We start from the raw sequence: 9143 nt of genomic DNA, 5'->3' as shown, positions 1-9143 counted from the left end.
ATAAGTATAGGTAGTAAACTTATTAAAAGTTAGCAAACGTAGAATTGGTCACTTGAACAATTCATGAAAGAATATTGAAGGAAGAGAGATTTCACATATAAATATACTATCTTGGACATCTTTTGTAATTGTGAGCATTCATTAAAATATGACATGCTAAAAGGTTGATGTCGGACAAGGAAGACAACGTAATGGGTTATGTTTTCTTATATCTGAAATAAAGTATATTGTCTTGGATCGTCCAACATGTTGAGCTTGTTCCCCCCCCCTCATGCTAGCCAAATTCTTTACACCAAGTAGAGATACTACTTGTGCTTCCAAACATTCCTTAAACCAGTTTTGCAACGAGAGTCCACCATACCTACCTATGGATTGAGTAAGATCCTTCAAGTAAGTTGTCATCGGTGCACGCAATAAAAATTGCCCTCTAAATATCTATGATCTATTAATGTGGAGAAAATAAGCTTTTTACGATCTTGTGAGGTGGAAGAAATAAAAGCGACGGACTGCATAATAAAGGTCCATATCACAAGTGGCAATATAAAGTGACGTTCTTTTGCATTAAAATTTTGTGCATCCAACCATAAAAGCGCATGACAACCTCTGCTTCCCTCTGTGAAGGGCCTATCTTTTACTTTTATCTTCTACCCTTATGCAAGAGTCATGGTGATCTTCACCTTTCCTTTTTACATTTTATCCTTTGGCAAGCACATTGTGTTGGAAAGATCCTGATATATATCCAATTGGATGTAAGTTATCATGAACTATTATTGTTGACATTACCCTTGAGGTAAAAGGTTGGGAGGCGAATCTACAAGCCCCTATCTTTCTCTGTGTCTGATTAAGACTTTGAACCCATAAATATCACGTGAGTGTTAGCAATTGTGAAAGATTAAATGATAGTTGAGTATGTGGAGTTTGCTAAATCAAAGCTCTGACATTGACCCTTCCTGAAAATAAGATGAATTGCAATTGTTTGATGACTGAGAATATAGTTTGTTAGTTTCAAGAAAGTTTATGATCTATACTTTAACATGTGAATAGCTTGTTACTTGATCATGAAAAGTTTTATGAAAATGAGCTACTGTTATAATATATAATGATGCTAGAAAAGGTGATTGGAACTATCATTGATGAAACTTATGCACTTGCTAGCATTCACACTTCATAAATTATTTCTTTTATCATTTACCTACTCGAGGACGAGCATGAATTAAGCTTGGGGATGCTGATACGTCTCCAACGTATCTATAATTTATGAAGTATTCAGCTATTATATTATCAATCTTGGATGTTTTATATGCATTTATATGCTATTTTATATGGTTTTTGGGACTAACCAATTAACCTAGAGCCCAGTGCCAGTTTCTGTTTTTTCCTTGTTTTAGAGTATCGCAGAAAAGGAAAACCAAACGGAGTCCAATTGACCTGAAATTTGACGGAGCTTATTTTTGGACCAGAAGAAGGCCATGGAGTAAAAGAGTTGGGCCAGAAGAGTTCCGGGCTGCCCACGAGGGTGGAAGGCGCGCCCCCTACCTCATGGATAGCCCGGAGACCCCCCCGACTTGTTCTCGACGCCAAAACCTCTTATATATACAGAAATCTCCAGAAATTAACCTAAATCGGAAGTTCCGCCGCCGCAAGCCTCTGTAGCCACGAGAAATCAATGTAGGCCCTCTCTGGCACCCTGCCGGAGGGGGCCATCATCACCGGAGGCTATGGAGGAGGATCCTGGAGGGGCCATCATCACCATGAAGGCCAAGGACCAGAGGGAGAACCTCTCCCCATCCAGGGGGAGGCCATGGAGGAGGAAGCACAAGGGGATAACTTCTCCTCCTCTCTCTCGGTGGCACCGGAGTGCCATCGGGAGGGGAATCATCGCCGCGGTGATCGTCTTCATCAACATCACCATCATCATCACCATCCTCATCTCTTTTAAGCGGTCCACTCTCCCGCACCCCACTGTAATCCCTACTTGAACAAGGTGCTTTATGCCACATATTATGATCCAATGATGTGTTGCCATCCTATGATGTTTTGAGTAGATATCCTTTGCCTTTGGGTTGATTGATGATCTAGATTGGTATGAGTTGTATGTTTTATTTTGGTGTTGTCCTATTATGCCCTCTGTGTCGCGCAAGCGTGAGGGATTCCCGCTGTAGGGTGTTGCAATATGTTCATGATTCGCTTATAGTGGGTTGCTTGAGTGACAGAAGCATAAACCCGATTAAGGGGTTGTTGCGTATGGGATAAAGAGGATTTGATGCTTTAATGCTGTGGTTGGGTTTTACCTTAATGATCTTTAGTAGTTGCGGATGCTTGCTAGAGTTCCAATCATAAGTGCATATGATCCAAGAAGAGAAAGTATGTTAGCTTATGCCTCTCCCTCATATGAAATTGCAATGACGACTACCGGTCTTGTTAACAATTGCCTAAGACAATTCCGCACACCGACCCATCATTATTCCACACTCGCAATTTATAATATTTAGTAATATATTCTAACTTTATGATTACAACACCTACTTTTATATTCTAGCTCTCCGATATCATGCAAAGTTATCCTCTTCATACCCACAACGTAGTTTTATTTCTCGTTTTTAGTTGGAAGCAAACATTCGGTGTACGTAGAGTCGTATCAGTTGCAGATAGGACTTGAGAGAATATTGATCTTACCTTTATCTCCTTGTGGATTCGATACTCCATACTTATCACTTAAACCTTTGGGAATTGCTACGATGATTCCCTACACTTGGGGATTATCAAGGTTGCCAGGTGGTGCGGCGTTGTATCCACCGCATAGATGACGACGAGTTTTGGCGGCATGGTGCAGCTGCATATCGACGACGGATGCGGCTGGATGGACGAGCGCAGAGCAGTGGAGCTGTCTGGCGTCATGGTGGTGTCGACGGCAGCGAGACCGGGCAAGGTAGATGCAACAGTACAACACTGAAGATGGATAGATGACAGGTGGCTGCGGCGGCCTCATACCCGACAGGCGTCCTGGTTGAGGAGTGCGCTGGACTGGTGGGTGCCCCACAGTGGCGGTTCTAGGCCCCAGTGTAACACCCCGGATATGACTTTCCCAATATGTAATCCAACTCTTGCCGTTTCCGGCCTTAAGTTATTTTATTTTCTTAGGTTTGGGTTTTTGTCTCCGTGTGTTGTTATCGTTGTCATGCATCTCATATCATGTCATCATGTGCATTGCATTTGCATACGTGTTCATCTCATGCATCCGAGCATTTTCCCCGTTGTCCGTTTTGCATTCCGACGCTTCGTTCTCCTCCGGTGGTCAATTCTACCTTTCTTTCATGTGTGGGGATTAAACATTTCCGGATTGGACCGAGACTTGCCAAGCGGCCTTGGTTTACTACCGGTAGACCGCCTGTCAAGTTTCGTACCATTTGGACTTCGTTTGATGCTCCAACGGTTAACCGAGGGACCAAAAAGGCCTCGTGTGTGTTGCAGCCCAACACCCTTCCAATTTGGCCAAAAACCCACCAAAACCCTCTCCATCATCTAGAGCGTTCAATCACGATCGCGTGGCCGAAAACCGCACCTCATTGGATTCTCCTAGCTCCCTCTACCTCTATAAATAGAACCCCCTTTTCCATTCCCGGATCTTCTCCTTCCCTAACCCTAAAAATCCGCTCCGCCGCCGGCCGGACATGTCCGTCGTCCGCCGGACAAACCCCGCTGTCGTCCCGCACCAATAGGAGGGTGCCAGGTGTCCCCACCGGCCCTCTCTCTCCTCCGACCCGGAGAGCCCGGATCGGGCCCTCCCGGCCCGCGCGCCTCCGCCGCCACCTACCACGCCTCCCCGCCTCCTCGTGGCTCGCCGCCGACTGCCGCCGCCACCGCGACGACCACCATTGCCGCCTCGCTCGGCCGAGCTCCGGCGCCCTTCGCCGGCCGGCTCCGCCGCCTCGCCATCGCCGCCCGGGGTCGCCGCGCCTCGTCCGCCGCTCCGCCGCCCGGGTCGTCGCCCCGGCCACCAGCGCCGGACGTCGCCGTCCTCCTCCTCCGGCCGCTGCGTCCATCGTCTCCGGCGAGCTCCTTCCCCGATGAACCTCGGGATCCGCGCCGGCTGGATCTAGATCTCGGTTGACCTAATCTCGCCCGAAACCCTAACTTTTTACGTTTTTCCTCATGCTATAACTTTGCATCCGTAGCTCCGATTTGGGCATATAGCATATAAAAATGTTCGTCTCAGAGAGTACATCATTTAATCTCATTGCATCATTTTCATTTGAGTTCATCTTGATGCCCGAAATGCTGTTGGAAGAGTGCTACTTGAGATAATTGTCAGATCTGCTGCTCCATTTAGATATTTGTCATTTTTGCCATGATTATTGTGTGCATGATATGCCCTTGAGCTCTACATATGTTTTGCTAAGGGTTTTGCCATCTTTCCAGAGGTGCAACCCATGTATTTTTGTGATGTGTGTGGTGACTAGCATGAGCTTTCCAAGTGAGGCACTTGGTAATGCTGATTTCAGGAACTTAGCATTTCCACTAAGTCCTTGAGATGTTTATCTCATATGGCCATATGTTCATGTTGTTTCCTAGTGATCCGTGGCTCTTTTGAGGATGATCAGTAAGGATGTTTTGTTAATCTTGTAGTGCTCTATCCATCCATGTCTTTGTTTGCAATTATGGAGCACCCTAGCTTGAGTCGATCGAGCTCTACTTTTGTCATTTCGTGAATCTGGGCAGATTGTCTACTTGTTAGCGATTTTGCCGATGATGTTGTATTTGATCCGTGCATGCTATGTTATTGTTCTTGCCATGTCTAGCTCGCATTTTGTGTATTCTTAATGGGTGTATGATTAGTTTATCATGACATGCTCTGTAGTGAGTGCATCGAGCTCGTAAACATGCCTACTTGATATCTGTTTCAGCATGTTCCAGTTTTCACTAAGTCTGTGATCTGATTATGTTTTTGCCATGTTCACATGCTTGCAATTGTATTTTCTAATCCCTTTTGGCTCAAGGTCACTAAGGGACTTTTGCTAAGCTCTTTGAGTAGCTCCATGCCATGCTTTACTTTGCCATGTTCAGGTCCTGTAGCATATAGTTTTCATGCTCCGAAGAGTGCTATCTGATCTGAAATTCCAGAAAAGTGTTAATTTCACTAAGTCTGAAATCTGTTTACCATATGCATTTTTTCCATGCTTGTTTGAACCTGTTAATGGATGAATTGGCCGTAGTTCATTGCTAGAATTTTGTTAAGCATCATGAATGCATCCCTGCCATGTATTTTGTTGTCATGTTTGGGTGCTGTAGCATGTTCGTCTTGTCGCATTTAGATGGCTACTTGCTGTAAATCGCAGAACGTGGCCATATTTGAATTGCTTGCCATTTCCAAACCGTAACTCCAATTCCGGTGATCCTTATATCGTTTTCAAGTGATTTCATCTCTTCTTTCCAGTAGCACACTTGGATTTCCAAGTTGAGGCCAGGTTCATGCATCCCTTGTCAAATCTTGCATATGCATCCCGCATCGCATCTCGCATAGCATATCATCTTTGCATCATATTGTTTGAGCTTTGCACGTGATTAATTGTGTTCCGTTTGCTTGTTTGTCTTGTTTGGGTAGATCCGGGAGACGAGTTCGCTAACAAGGAGCCCGTTGAGTTTTCTTTCGAGGATCCAGTCAACTCTGACAACTTTGCAGGCAAGATGATCATACCCTCGAAATCACTACTATATTTTCTTTGCTAGATGCTCGCACTTTTGCTATGCCTATGCTACGATGCCTACCACTTGCTTATCATGCCTCCCAAATTGCCATGTCAAACCTCTAACCCACCATGTCCTAGCAAACCGTTGATTGGCTATGTTACCGCTTTGCTCAGCCCCTCTTATAGCGTTGCTAGTTGCAGGTGAAGATTGGAGACTGTTCCTTGTTAGAACATTATTTACTTGTTGGGATATCATTATATTGTCATGTTATCTTAATTCATCTATATACTTGGTAAAGGGTGGAAGGCTCAGCCTCCCGCCTAGTGTTTTGTTCCACTCTTGCCGCCCTAGTTTTCCGTCATATTGGTGTTATGTTCCCGGATTTTGCGTTCCTTACGCGGTTGGGTTATAATGGGAACCCCTTGATAGTTCACCTTGATTAAAGCTTTTCCAGCAATGCCCAACCTTGGTTTTACCATTTGCCACCTAGCCTCTTTTTCCCTTGGGTTTCCGAAGCCCGAGGGTCATCTTATTTTAACCCCCCCGGGCCAGTGCTACTCTGAGTGTTGGTCCGAACCAGGCAGCCTACGGGGCCACCTCGGGGAAACTCGAGGGTTGGTTTTACTCGTAGCTTGACCTATCTGAGTGTGCCCTGAGAACGAGATATGTGCAGCTCTTATCGGGATTTGTCGACACATTCGGGCGGTGTTGCTGGTCTTGTTTTAACCTGTCGAAGTGTCTTGAAGAACCGAGATACCGAGCCTGATCGGAACGTCTCGGGAGGAGGTCTATTCCTTCGCTGACCGTGAGAGCTTGTCATGGGCTAAGTTGGGACTCCCCTGCAGGGATTTGAACTTTCTAAAGCCGTGCCCGTGGTTATGGGCAGATGGGAATTTGTTAATGTCCGGTTGTAGATAACTTGAACCTTAACTTAATTAAAATGAATCAATAGTGTGAGTTACCGTGATGGTCTCTTCTCGGCGGAGTCCGGGAAGTGAACACGGTGTTGGAGTAATGTTTGCGTAGGTTGTCCTCTAGTTTCTCGCTCGCGCTTTGCCTCCTCTTCTCGCTCTCTTTTGCGAACAGGATAGCCACCATATATGCTAGTCGCTTGCTGCAGCTCCACATATTTACCTTGCCTTTCCTATTAAGCTTAAATAGTCTTGATCGCGAGGGTGCGAGATTGCTGAGTCCCTGTGGCTCACAGATTACTATTAAAACAGATGCAGGGCCCGATGATTCTGCTCCAGGTGACGCGCTTGAGCTCAAGTGGGAGTTCGACAAGGACTCTCAACGATACTACGTGTCTTTCCCTGACGATCAGTAGTGGTGCCCAGTTGGGGGTGATCGGGACCGTGTCGCATGTTGGGTTATCTTTTATTTTGGCGCCGTAGTCGGGCCTTGAGTGTTTGGATGATGTAATGTTATTTATGTACTTGATTGACGTGGCGAGTGTAAGCCAACTATGTACCTCCCCTTTATTATTTATATTACATGGGATGTTGTGATGATTGCCTAACTTGCGACATTGCTTTCAATGCGGTTATGCCTCTAAGTCGTGCCTCGACACGTGGGAGCTATAGCCGCATCGAGGGCGTTACAAGTTGGTAATCAGAGCCTTCCCCGACCTTAGGAGCCCCATTGCTTGATCGTTTTAGCAGCTGAGTTGTGTCTAGAAAAATGTTTTGAGTCATTTAGGAATTATATATCGGAGAGTTTAGGAATTCTTTTTACTTCCCAGTCTCCTCATCGCTCTGGTAAGGCATCCTGATGTAGAGTTTTGACTCTTCTCTTCTCAAATTTCACAAAAAAACATTTAGGATCACGCAGGTATCTTCAAATCATTCCGATGGTTTTATGACGAGAACATTGTCTTGGTGCCTCCTGTCAGGGGTTTTGTGGAAGTGTCCCGGGGAGTTCGGCTCTGAGGTGTTGTCATCATAATTTTATCGTTGCAGTTCTGGAATACCCGAGTTTAGTACGCCGACATCGAAAATCTCTTTTATGCAGTTTATTGGTGAGATAACCTCGATGCCACCCAGTACTGGGGCGGGAGTTCGGGAGTATCTCCATAACTTGTATAACGGATGCTTTTCAAAGGTTGAGGTAGATGGTTTCCGAAGTTTTTCTCGGTTATGTGTTGAAGGATGGATACAGCTAGATGTAGGATTTGCTAGATTTGGGTGAGATATTATGCTTCCCCTGTATCCCTAACACCTGATTGCATAACCGAAAAGGTTCGTGAGTTTCATAGGTGGGAATTCTCGTAGCTCTAGTTCTTCTTCCATGGATATTTGGTTTGAGATTGGGATTTCTTACCGAGTATTCTTTCTTGATCCGTACCTTGTTGATTTATTTCTCTACCTAAATTCTAAGTGGCTTCTCAATTTATGGATATGTGACCATTTCAAGAGGAATGCATTCGTTCATTTTGTTCGGATGAGAAGACTTTATGTTGCAATTTTCATTCCGTTGGATTCAGCTTCATGTTATCTGTCTATGTGCTAACGGTGGTCAACCTCTTCAGGATGGCTCCCGCTAAGAGCACCAATCAGAATCAGAATCAAGATCCGCCACCACCTCCACCTCCTCCGGAGGCATGGCAAGCTGTGATGGCCGCAACCAATGCAAACACACAGATGATCATGCAAATTCTTCAAGAGCGCAATCAAGGCAACCAAGGGAACCAAGGCAACAATCAGAATCACTTGCTACACTCAACCAGTTCCTTGCTAACGGGCCAAAAACTTTCAGCAATTGTGTTGAGGCAACTGATGCTGACGATTGGCTCGTGGATCTGTGCAAGCATTTCTAGTGCAGTAACGTCAGGCCTGAGGACTTCGTCAAGTTCGCTTCCTTCCAACACAAAGATCAAGTTGCAGAATGGTTTCAGCAGTACAAGGACTCCAGAGGTGGACGTGTGATTACCTGGGATGAATTCCGTCAAGACTTCAAAGCTCATCATATCCCTCAGAGCGTGGTTGAAAGCAAGCGTGAGGAATTCCGCAATCTGAAGCAAGGCTCTTTGTCTGTCTATGACTACAACAAGTTGTTTCAGAAGCTCGCCCGATTTGCTAAGCAGGACGTACCTGATGAGAAGAGCATGATATACCAGTTCAGGGATGGTCTCAGGGAAGAAATTCAGCTAGCTCTTGTTCTCTTCGATCCCTTGAGGTACGATGAGTTCTACAACATGGCACTGAAGCAAGAGGCCGCTCAACTGAGGTGTGATGCTTCCAAGAAGCGAGTCAGAGATGCTACTCCTTCTTCCTCTACTCAAGTGGCCAAGCAGCAGAAGTATTGGCTTCCTCCTCCTCCGTTCCGTCAGCCGTATCAGCAGAAGAGCAAAGGTGGCAGTGGATCTTCCCACCCACCCAACCCTGGCTTTCAGAACAAGACTTCGTCTCAAGCTCCAAGATCGAGTGCTCCATATCACCGTCCACTTTCAGAGGTCA

This window comes from Triticum urartu, chromosome 1A (assembly GCF_056163025.1).
Source record: "Triticum urartu cultivar PI428250 chromosome 1A, HENAU_Tu73, whole genome shotgun sequence".
Classification (NCBI taxonomy): domain Eukaryota; kingdom Viridiplantae; phylum Streptophyta; class Magnoliopsida; order Poales; family Poaceae; genus Triticum; species Triticum urartu.
The sequence above is the reverse complement of the archived record's forward strand: the minus strand, read 5'-3'. Positions refer to the sequence as shown.